Raw genomic sequence first — 12,147 nt, forward strand, 5'->3', positions numbered from 1 at the left:
ATAGAAGAAGAAAATAAAGGAGGAAGTAGAGAGATAGAGAAGGAAGGAGGAAGAGAGAGATGAGAACAGAGGTGGGTGAGGGAGGGGGGAAAGGGAGGGAGGAATATCTGGAAGCAGGCCGTGAATGTGTGTCTGTGTGCATACGCATGTGTGTCAAGGTAAAGACAGGTGGCTGTTGGCCATAATTCATTGTGTCACACACTGGACTGCTGAAATCATCACCAGCGGGACGTGCTCGGCACCTGAGATTTCTCCGGAGGGACAGGCAGGGACAGCCAAGAGACAGCCAGCCGCCTGCCCACAGCAGCAGCATCAGTACAGCAAAGGGAAGGCCTCCCTCAAAATGTCACTCCACAGAGCTGCTGTCTTCCAGACGTGCCGCCCAGATTCCAATCTCAAAATGGCTCCCAGCTGTGACCCGTCTGTTGAAGCTCCAGCTGGACACTCTCAGAATTTCTTGTTCCTGTTTTTTCCTGTCCTCATGCGATCTTGATCCTTGATCCTTCTCTCTCTCTCTCTCTCCAATATCTGTGTCTCTCTCTCTAGTCATTCTTTGTCTCTATCTAGCTGTATCTCTGTGTCTCTGTAGCTCACCCATTTTTCAAAGCCTCCAGTTTTATGTAAATGTGATCTTTCACAAAGATTACTCTTGCCAAACATCCTCCACTGCCCCGGACGTGTCAACAGATAAATACATAGATTTCTAGATCTGTAGGTCCGCAGGGCTTACTGTGACTGTTCTGGTGTTGTTCAAGAGTGTTGATCTTTGTTGGTTCATGAATGCATGTGTGTATGTGTGTCTGGTTTGTTTGTTGTTCCCAAGTCAACACAAACCTTCTCAACTAAATATTTGCATTTGAAACCATTTTGAGCTTTGGGTCCCCCATGAGAGTGATACCAATAGATCCAGCTTTCAGTGCAGCATGTGCAAACACATTCATACAATACACAGTACATGTACTGTATAACACAATTAGAAACTTGAAATCATCTGGGAAATGGCATTAAAATACAGGACCAAACCACACAAGAAATTGTTTCAATGCACTGGCTGACACAGTTAAGAATAATGTGCTTTGCTTGAAATTTTACAGTAAAGTTTGACTTCCAAAAATAGTAGCCTATTTCAATAGCCTTAAACGTGAGGTAAAATATGTAAAATGTGAACGTGTAGTGTGCTACAGCATGTTGCGCCTATAAGAATAAAGTCAATTTTCCTTTCATGTAGGCCTACATACAGTATTATGCATACCGTATGACTTCCCCAAATTACTTCAAGCAGACCCATGACACACTCTCAATCAAAGATTCCATTTTCTTTTCAGAGAAATACCTACATTTGGATTTAGATTACAGAGATGAGATTACAGAGATGAGTGGTGCACACTTGCAAATAGTTTGGCTATGTTAGTTTTCTGTCTTTGTGATTTTAAATGAGTGTAGACTAATGAAAACTGTCTACTTGTCTATGCTGAACCATTATGTTGTTCAGGGTTACCAAACTTCAGACACAATGTGCACTCTCACCACAAGGAAAATAATGCACATTTCTTTCTTCAAAAACAAACTGTGGTTCTAAACCTTCCTTTCTAAACACACACACGCAGGCACACACGGACGCACACGCATGGACGCACGCAAGCGCACGTGCACGCACGAATACGCACACACACACACACAGCCCAGGGCCCCCCACATTTACCAACAAAAACACAGGTGGGTGCACCCAGCCTGTTGTCTGTCAACATTTTCATTATGACCCAGGGCTGCCAACTGGGTGGGCGCTCGCATGGAATCTTCTCTTGGGGACATATTTCAACATCACCGAATGAAATGGCTCCTGTTTTGATGACAACAGAAATGTTCAGTTTACTATATGATTATGTGACATTCGTCACGTTCTTACATTTGCAAATAAATTCCCTCTCCATCACAGCACACGTGGGGCTTTTCATGTAAAGGCATGTTTTGTAGGCTTCGTGTATAATGTAATATTGGATAGCATCTTTGCTGTTTGTTTGTTTTCATGCCCTCTTGCCAGGTGTTTCTGACACGACAGGACAAGGCAACATCATAACATTGTAACTGGGTCTGGACGGACTGTAATTTGTGGCCACAGTTTTCCCAGACGTGTGTTATCTGCGCATTCGAACATGTACAGTAGATTACGTTGCCAATGGACATTACGGTTTATACACGTACACTTTCAAGTCAGCTTTTAGCCCCACCGTAGCCCATAGTCACCGTATGTAGGCTACCCAGGAAGCAAATCTTGCATTGTTTATATCATGACTGGTTACATTACAGAGTAGTTCAAGCAGATAGTACACTGACATTTTCAAAGTTGAAAAATAGTGTTGTTTTGACTTCCCCGTTTCATGGGTTGTTCGTGCCATTGCACGCTAGCTTCCAACATTATGAACGCAACAATTGGCTTTCTACAACTAGAACCCCACAAAGCTAGGTAGCTAGCGACATCTTACCTCTGTTTTCCTCTGTGTGCTGCTAATCGGCAGCGGCACATCATTCTTTTTTTATATTCTGTTGTTGTTCTAACCCCTGGCCATCGTTTCCTGGGATGAAGCCAGCTGAACAGGGTGGAGGGCACATCCGATCTGATGGTTCACGAGACAGCGCGTTGTAGAGCCAAGCATGACACTCTGTCGATCTTTCCAGGCGGCAAGACACAACTTCAAAATAATCCAATTACCGCAAGGAATACGGTGAAAACTGTACTTTATCAATCCTGGGTATGTGCAAACTCGACCCATTGCAACTAAATCGAAAGTTTACTATGCTGCGGCCTTGTCAGAAGTCGAGCCAGAGATCTCTGGTCTAGCTGTCAAGAGTAGCTGGCGCAGGCTGATGACGTAGCCGCCGCCTCCTTATTCTGATTTGAAAAAATAAGTGTGTACACATAGGGAGAAGTGGAAACGACCGCGTAATGGCTCTACAACTGTAGCACATCTTAAAAGTGGGGACAACTCATTTATTGGCTTAGTTGCAATGCCCCTAAGGCTAGGCTTACACTGTGCGACTTTTGCCCCGATTTGGCACTCGCACGACTTTTTGAGAGTCGGTCGATTTCTTGCTCAATCGTAGGACAATCGTGAGTCTCGCATCGTGCAGTGTACATGGGTTAACGACAAGCGATTTCGCCTCACGGTCGTGCAATCGCAGGGTCGCAAGAAAATCAAAACGGTTTGAAATTCTGGTCGTGGCTCGTGCGTAAATCGCACATTTAAAGCAGTGCTACGACCCGATTTGACACTTCACATGCACAAATTAATAGGGCCGTGCGATTCGCTGTTGAGCGCGACCTCATCTCCACCTCAGGTGCGCATGTTCCCTCCTCTGCAGACCGGGGAAACATACCTGTCGCGTCGTACGGTGGAAGCATTTCGCTCACATCCGACTGTCGGCTCGTGTAGTGTGAGGACGTGAATCGTGAGTTGTGAACTTTTAAGCAGTGAAATTCCATCGTGCAGTGTGAGCAGAAGCTTAAGACCCACGAGTGAAAATATCGCACAGTGTATGCCCGGCTTTAGGCTACCGTTGAATGGATACCGTCTGACACTATGGCTGTGTCTCAAATGCTGCACTTGTGCACTTCGGGCACTGTTTTTCAGTGCCTAGGGCACTCACCCTGAACATTTCAGTTCAGCCAGTGCACTGAAAGTGCCAGGATGAAGCCCTAACAATGGCGGGAAAATGCAGTGCTTGAATGATGGACACTGCACGCACTAAACGGCAGCCATGTTGACAATGACACAGAGGAAATGTGGCATTCAGTTCAGTAGAAGAGTTTGGTCAACAGTCTCCTAATTCTCTAAGTAATGTTGATGGGACACCAACCTTTTCATGCCAACCAAGTATTTTATGTGTGATTGTTGTCCTTTGGGGTGAAGGATATGGAAATACAAGCACCAGACGCTGTGCATTGTAATAAGTAGCCAACTCGTGTTTTGGCGAGCTGATGCCATGCTCAGCTGTCACCTCCAGCGAGGGCACAGTGCATAGTGCTCAAAATTTCCCCCGAGTCTACGCACTAAAGACCTCAGTGCACTGTGTGCTCTGTGCACTGACAGTAAGTGCACTGACAAAAGTGTGTCATTTGAGACATAGCCAATATCTCCGAACTGCACCAAATGGGAAAAAAGTGGTATGGGTCTGTAGAGTGATGTGTTTTATTCCAGAAATAAGGCCCCACATGCAAAAAACACGTTCTTCCCCTTTAAAGACGGGGGCCACTGAAGAATCCATGGTTCTTTTCATTGCCTGTCCCTCCCCACACGGGGTCAGCCCAATGTTCCCACGGCCCATTGAGGCAGTCGGTTCACATGCAAAATAGGGAGGCGGAGCACTCGGAGGGTCACAGCAAAGAAAGTGGATGTAACCAAAAGCGTCATTTTGTTTCCTTTCCGGTATCCACTTTATGTCGGGTGAACGCCCCTTTAGGAGACCTTCGGAGTCCTGAGGTTGAGAATCAATGAAGTCCCCTTAGCGCTGTAGATGGCGGTAGCGCACGTCTTGCGCAAACACCTCAAAAAGAGAAGAAGAAGTAGGGGACAACGCCCCCTTAGGAGACCCAACTTGAGCACACGCTTTTGCATTGAGTGGGCGTGGTTTGCGATATCTTTGTTTGATTCAGTATTTTTGGTCACAGGCAGCCTCAAAATGAATGGCAGTGAACGAGGAGCCAGCGTATTGAAGGATAAAACTCGCTGTTTTTAACTAATAATCGTCCGGGAAAACTTCCTTCGAAGTTCACATGCCTGCCTCTTGAAGTCAGGGGAATGACAAAAAAGTGGGATAATCATACGTACATCCAGATGACCACGAGCACTTGTAGAATCCACAGTCCCCCCCCTATCAGCTCAGTTTGACAGCTGTCAGAACGCACCCAGCGAGCGGAGCATTCGGAGGGTACACTATTTACAGCCTTCTCGCTATTTAACCCATGCCTGCAGTTAGGGGCGCTGTCGAGACGGGAGCGCAGCCCATTCATTCTGAATGTAGTCTGCAGTCCTCCGTTGGCGCCCCTACAGTGCAGTACCTGGCGAGTGGAACCTCTCGTAATAGAACTTCTCCGAGAGCGTCTTGACAGCTGTCACACTGAGCTGATAGGGGGGGACTGTGGATTCTACAAGTGCTCGTGGTCATCTGGATGTACGTATGCTTGTCCCACTTTTTTGTCATTTCCCTGATTTCACAAGGCAGGGAGTGAACTTTGAAGGAAGTTTCCCCGGACGATTATTAGTTCAAAACAGCGAGTTTTATCCTTCAATACGCGGGCTCCTCGTTCACTGCCATTCATTTTGAGGCTGCCTGTGACCCTCCGAGTGCTCCGCCTCCCTATTTTGCATATGAACCGACTGCCTCAATTGGTCCCACAGCCCATTGGTCCCACATTGCTAAGACTTTCGCGTTTTTTCAAAATTAGGCCCAATGGTCCCACAGCCCATTGGTCCCACATCACTAAGATTTTTTAATTTATGTTTAGGTCTGTTGGTCCCACAACCCATTGGTCCCACAGTCCATTGGTCCCACATCACAAACACTTCAATGGGCTGTGGGACCAATGGGCCTAAAAATTCAAATAAAAAAGCAATGTGGGACCAATGGGCTGTGGGACCAATGGGCCTAAAAAATGAAAAAAAAAGTCTTAGTGACGTGGGACCAATGGGCTGTGGGACCAATGGGGCGTGGGAACATAGGTACACTCCCCACACACACACACACACACACATACACAAACACACAGCTAGACACACATACTTACACTCGCACTCAAACACAGAGAGAGAGAGAGAGAGAGGGAGGGAGGTCCAACCTCTCCTATTTCTCTGTGGCCCCTCATCATTATAAGTCCCACTGAGCTGAACCCTAAAGTTTGTCGTTGGTCGTGGGCCACCACAGAAAGGACGCCACCATGACATTTCAACACTCCTCCTCTCCAATTTTTCCAGAACAAAAAACTGAGGCACCAAGCAGTGAACTCCTCAGTGGCCATTTTATTTTTTCATGAAGGTGAAGCATTATTCTCTTTCTTCTTTTCTTTCACTTCCTTTTCTTGTGCCTCCCTTTCCTTTCTCTTCTTTTCTTTCCCTATTTTTCTTTTATCTCGATCTTCCATTGCTTGTGGTCTTATAGGAGCATGCAGAGACTTAAGACTTACTTGTAACTTGACCAACAATGACTTGTTCCCACCTCTGGCAGAGAGAGAGCACAAAAACGTGCGCAAACGACATGGAGATATGCTGAATCATCTGCAGGTACTGGTAGGAGATCTCGAAAGACAATCAGAAAATGAATGAAGACATGGAAGATGACACTGGCCATTATGAGAACCTTGAGGAAGCCCAAGACCTGGATATGGAGGAGAACCATGACACTGAAGACGCCCCTGGACCGGATGAGAACCTTGAGGAAGCCCAAGACCTGGATATGGAGGAGAACCATGACACTGAAGACGCCCCTGGACCGGATGAGAACCTTGAGGAAGCCCAAGACCTGGATAAGGAGAAGAACCATGACACTGAAGAAGACCCTGGACCGGATGAGAACCTTGAGGAAGCCCAAGACCTGGATAAGGAGAACCATGACACTGAAGACGACCCTGGATCGGATGAGGAACCTGATGAGGAAGGTGATGGATTGAGTGAGTCAGACTATGCCCCATCTGAAGATGCCTCATCTGAATCTTCTGAATATGATGCATCATCTGAAAATATGGCATCTGAAGCCACCACAATTGAAGAGGATACCAATCTTGCTGTAAGCCTTTGCAGACCAAAAGAAGGGGGGAGAAGAGCTTGGGACAAAAAAAATATATGCATCTATTGTGGAAAGGGACAAACTAAATTGGCCAGACACCTGCAGCGAAAACACTTCAAAGAAATGAATTTCGCAGAAGCCATGGCTCTACCTAAAAGGTCAAAACGCCGGCAGAAAAAATTTGAATCTCTAAGAAACAAGGGCAATTACCACCACAATGTTGACGCACTAAAAAGTGGAAAGGGCCGAATCATTACAGTGAGGCGTCCCACAGAAGGTACAGATTGCAAAGAATACTTACCGTGTCAACACTGCTTGGGGTTTTTCAAAAAGAAAGAGATGTGGAAACACGATGCGGTGTGTGTCCATAAAGCTGAACAAATCAGTGAAAACAAGAAGAAAAGAAAACTGGTGCAAGCGTTGTCCTCCAGATGTATCCCAAATGCCTTGTCTAGCGTACCTGATGGATGCAGGGAAATCATTGAAAAAATGAATGTGGATGATGTCTCCCGCCACATTAAGATGGATCCATTTATATGTAAATTCGGAAATGATCTGTTCGAAAAGCATGGCCATGACCCAAAGCAACATGGCTATATAAGTCAAAAGATGAGAGAGCTGGGCAGATTTATGCTGGCGGTCAGAGCAGAAAACCCTGCGATCAAACATTTAGGCCAATTGTGTGTGCCCACGAAATTCAACCTGGCAATGACGGCTGCCAAGAAAGCTGGGAAATACAACGATTCCCAAAGAAAATACGGAATACCCTCTCTTCCCCCTAAAATAGGATTCAGTTTAAAGAGGGTGTGTGAGATAATCATAGGAGAGAGTCTCATGAACGAAGACATTGAGACCGGTAAAAAGGCCAAGGACTTTGTCAAATTGATCGATACTAAATGGAGCACGTGCATAGCAAGGCGAGCTAGAACGAATCTTGAAGAAAACAGATGGAATAAGCCAAACCCAATTCCCCTGATGGAAGATGTTGTGACTCTGCAAAAATACCTGAGGGATTTGGAGAAGAAGTCCAAAGAAAAACTGATGGTTAAGACAGATTACAGTGCTTGGTCCTGTCTTGCAAAGAGTCTCTTGGCACAAATCATAATTTTCAACAGGCGATGGCAGGGAGAGGCAGCCAAGCTTGTAGTAGAGACATACAACAACAAAAACTCGGCACCCCTAAATGCAGACGTATTTCAAGCTTTGTCTGAACTGGAACAGACATTAAGTAAAGAGTTCACTAGACTCAAAATCCGTGGAAAGAGAGGCCGCAAAGTGCCAGTGCTTCTGACGAGCCGAATGTGCTCCTCTTTGGATTTACTTCTGAGTCTGAGATCAAGAGTGGGAGTGCTGGAAGAAAATCCTTTCGTGTTCCCCACTAGGGATGGCCTTGGGTATATGAGGGGATCGGATTGCCTTCGGAAGTGTGCATTTGAGTCAGGGGCCAAGTTCCCAAAGAACCTAACTTCAACTAAACTACGCAAGCAAGTTGCCACCCTGTGCCAGTTAATGAATTTGAAAAAAAACGAGATGGATCAAGTCGCCAAGTATCTTGGCCATGACATCCGTGTACACCGGGAGTATTATCGCCTGTCTGAAAACACACTGCAGCTCACAAAAATGAGCAAACTGCTTCTGGCCATTGATAGGGGCACATTGGGAACATTGGGAAATCGTTGGATGAGATTGACTTGGAGGATGACGATGATGGAGATCTGGGGCCTCATTTATCATCAGTTCGTAGAATGTCTTCTAAATTGTGTCTTGGGAGTGAAATTTAGAATGTTCGCAAGTACAGAAAAATCGGGATTTATCAAACGTGCGTTGGCTGCTCCTACGCACAAGTCTGCATGATAAATCCCACACCTTCCAAATCACTGTGCACGCGCGCATTCGGGGTAATTAGCATCCCGAAACGCCTCCAAGTAACCATATACTGTATGGTATAAAAATATATTCAAATGCCATGTTAATTCAAAGGCGCCACCCTGTTCGGACACACATGAACACACGCGGACACACGCACCAGTCGAAGCGCTGGCGGGAAGTGCGGAGATAGAACCATTTCTGTGGTAGAAGTGGAGGTGCTCTCGACAGGAGGAGTACCGTGTTTCAAAATAAGTAAAAGAAGGAGACACACATGAACGAAAACACTGTAAAATAGCACACTGTCATACTCCATTGTCATTCAAAGCAAACTGTAGCTTGCACGGTCAATATTATTTGCAATTTCGTGTTTCTTCCACTCACACGCATGGTCTGAGGTGTGCGTAGATTTAGGCACATTTCTACGTTCAAGTACATGTTCATAAATCCCACACTTTGCTCAGGAATGATCGCACTTTACGCACAGATCTGTGCCTAAGAACGCTTGATAAATGAGGCCCCTGGACTCTGGACTGGAATCAGGCAGCGGTGATGATGATGATGATGATCAAGATGAGCTGACCTTTGACATCGGGGTTGATTCAGACAATGAAACTGAGCAGCTGAAACCCAAGGCAACAAAGAAACCCAAGGCGACTCCTTCAGCCATGACCGAATATCAGCAGCTGAAACACAAGGCAACGAAGAAACCCAAGACGACTCCTTCAGCCATGACCGAAGCTCAGCAGCTGAAACACAAGGCAACAAAGAAACCCAAGACAACTCCTTCAGCCATGACCGAAGCTCAGCAGCTGAAACACAAGGCAACTAAGAAACCCAAGACAACTCCTTCAGCCATGACCGAAGCTCAGCAGGTCAATCACAAGACAACAAAGAAACCCAAGACGACTCCTTCAGCCATGACCGATCAGCAGCTGAAGCACAAGGCAACGAAGAAACCCAAGATGACTCCTTCAGCCATGACCGCTCAGCAGCTGAAACACAAGGCAACGACGAAACCAAAGACAACGCCTTCAGCCATGACCGAAGCTCAGCGGGAGAGGCTCAAATCCAAGGAGAGCACCCTGGCCATTACAGATAATCTGAAAAGAAGAAGATGGTCCGAAAACGAGAGACAGGCTGTGTGGCGACGTTTGGGGAGGCTGGTTGCATTGGGAAGAGTGCCGGGTAAAGGGGAATGTGAGGATTGTATACATAGGGAGGAAGCATTGACCAACAGGTCATGGAGAGATGTCAAAAACTTTGTGCATAATAGCATTGTGTCTCGTCAAAAGATGTGTGAGAAAAATGCACAATGTTATTAAAGGAACATGCTCTTTTCACTTTGCTCTTTGCTGGCTTGGGGGTGGGGTTTGCACTGCTATGCTTAGGGTGCGGTTGGGGGTGCAGGAGAGGGGTGGAGCTCGGTCGTCTGGCTCGGGAAGAGGTGTGGAATAAACTTATTTTTAAAAAGTGGGGCAGTATCGCTTAAACCCTTGTAAGGTGTTTGGGTCATTTTTACCTGTTTTCAGTTTTTAGCTTAAGAAAAATAGTATCAGTCATTATTCCTTCACAGTAAGATTCACTGGCTTTGTCTCATTTTCAGTGAGGAACATGAATCTGAAAAAAAAGTAGTGACTACCCCTTACTAAACCCCCCCTGCACATTGCTCTATTACACAGGAGGTGTTCCCGGGTGATTTTGACCCGTATCACTTCGAGGGGCTTATACATCAATATTTTCTAAATTCTCTGATACAACAGTGAATAAGTGTTGAGTAGACAAGGCAGAGCGTGAAGTACGGAGTGTAGATATTGTATTGTTTGGTCCTTCAGTTGTCCATCAATGTTTTAAGTGGTTCAATCCGAGAGTTTGAATTGAGTTAACTCACTTTCTTCACTGTCTCCTTATCTTTATCTCTCTGTATCCCCCACTCTCAAAAATATAAATAAACAGAATTTCATAGGCAGGGTAAGGGGAACATGAGGGTGAATGTGAGCAATGGTTTTCTTTTTCAAATTTTCGTTATTTTTCTATATGCCTGGGTCAATTTGAACGAAACACCTTCTATGTAACCCACTAACACCTTACAAGGGTTAAAGATGCACTGCTGTTTGTAGTAGTTGTTTTGTTACTGTTTTCATGAATATTTCATGATATGTCTCTGTTTTCTTGAATAAAGTGTAATGACGTTTAAGTCACACACAAAAAAAATGCGCAAACATTTGTTCCTTGGGTTTGCGGGAGAGAGTGCACACTTGGCAGGATGCTGCTGGCATTCTTTGCAAATACAGTGAAGGGCCGTACACACACGTCGCTGCTATTTACTCGCTACTTGCTCACTCGCCTACTCGCCACTCGCTCTGGGTGATTTTGTTTACTGGTTGTCATGGTTCCCGCTGTCCGCGCCAATAACGTCCATACGAAACAAAATGTAGGCCTACGCTGTTTAACGTTGATCGTGTGATGGCGTGCAGAAAAGTTGGGTGGTCAGAACACCACAGGGGCAACGTCACCTGTCAATAATCTGTATTCTGCATTCCAATTGGTTACTCGCTTAACTCACGTCGCTCGAAGATCAAATAAGTTTATCGCGGAACCCACCCACATCGCATCGCTTGTACTCTCCTCGCCTACTCGCCAGCGAGACTCGCTGGAACACGTAGACATTCTATTGACTTCATCCGCTGAGCGAGTAACTAGCAGCGACGTGTGTGTACGGCCCTTGACAGATTCTGATATTTCAACGCAATGGTAAATGGAGATGACATTTCCTCTGACATCCAATTTAAACTTTTTTAGGGGGATTGTGATGGTGGTGGCGGAGGGGCGTCTGTTCAACCATGCAATATCACAGCCCTGTGTTTCTTTGTGTTTGGCACACTGTGTTTGGTGTATTTTTGGGACAATTATAGTCATTCCCTGTGTGTGTAGGCGTTTGCCCTTTAGCTGAGCTGAGTTTGGAAGAAAAACAATTGAGGGAGGAGGCATAATAGATTTGACATTTCCCAAAAAATATTTCATTGCATAAACAGATGCTACAGTCAGTCTTCACTGAGGCGAGCCTCTATTGCACTTATTCATTCTCCTATTGATCGCTAGTGGTTTTAAGACTTCCAGTCAACAGTGTCATGCCGTAAGTCTTTGTTGTGTGTGTGTGTGTGTGTGTGTGTGTGTGTGTGTGTGTGTGTGTGTGTGTGTGTGTGTGTGTACATCATATTGTCTATTCTAGTTAAGAGTCCTCAGGGGAGGCCATGTGGTCCAGCAGGATAGTTTAGCGTTGTGATGAGAGATATATTGAAGCGTCCACCATGGATTATGTTATCTGTGTGCAGTGTCCTGTCTGGACTTGGTGGAGCCTTCTTTGGTAGTAATCGCCACTTAACCAGAACATTCCTTACATACTGGCTGCAGACAGCCTTTCCACACATAATGACAGAGATGAACAGACAATTATAATGTGTCCCAAGATTGAGTTGTTATGCCATGTAAGAAAAACATTGT

This window comes from Engraulis encrasicolus, chromosome 23 (genome assembly GCF_034702125.1).
Source record: "Engraulis encrasicolus isolate BLACKSEA-1 chromosome 23, IST_EnEncr_1.0, whole genome shotgun sequence".
Lineage (NCBI taxonomy): Eukaryota > Metazoa > Chordata > Actinopteri > Clupeiformes > Engraulidae > Engraulis > Engraulis encrasicolus.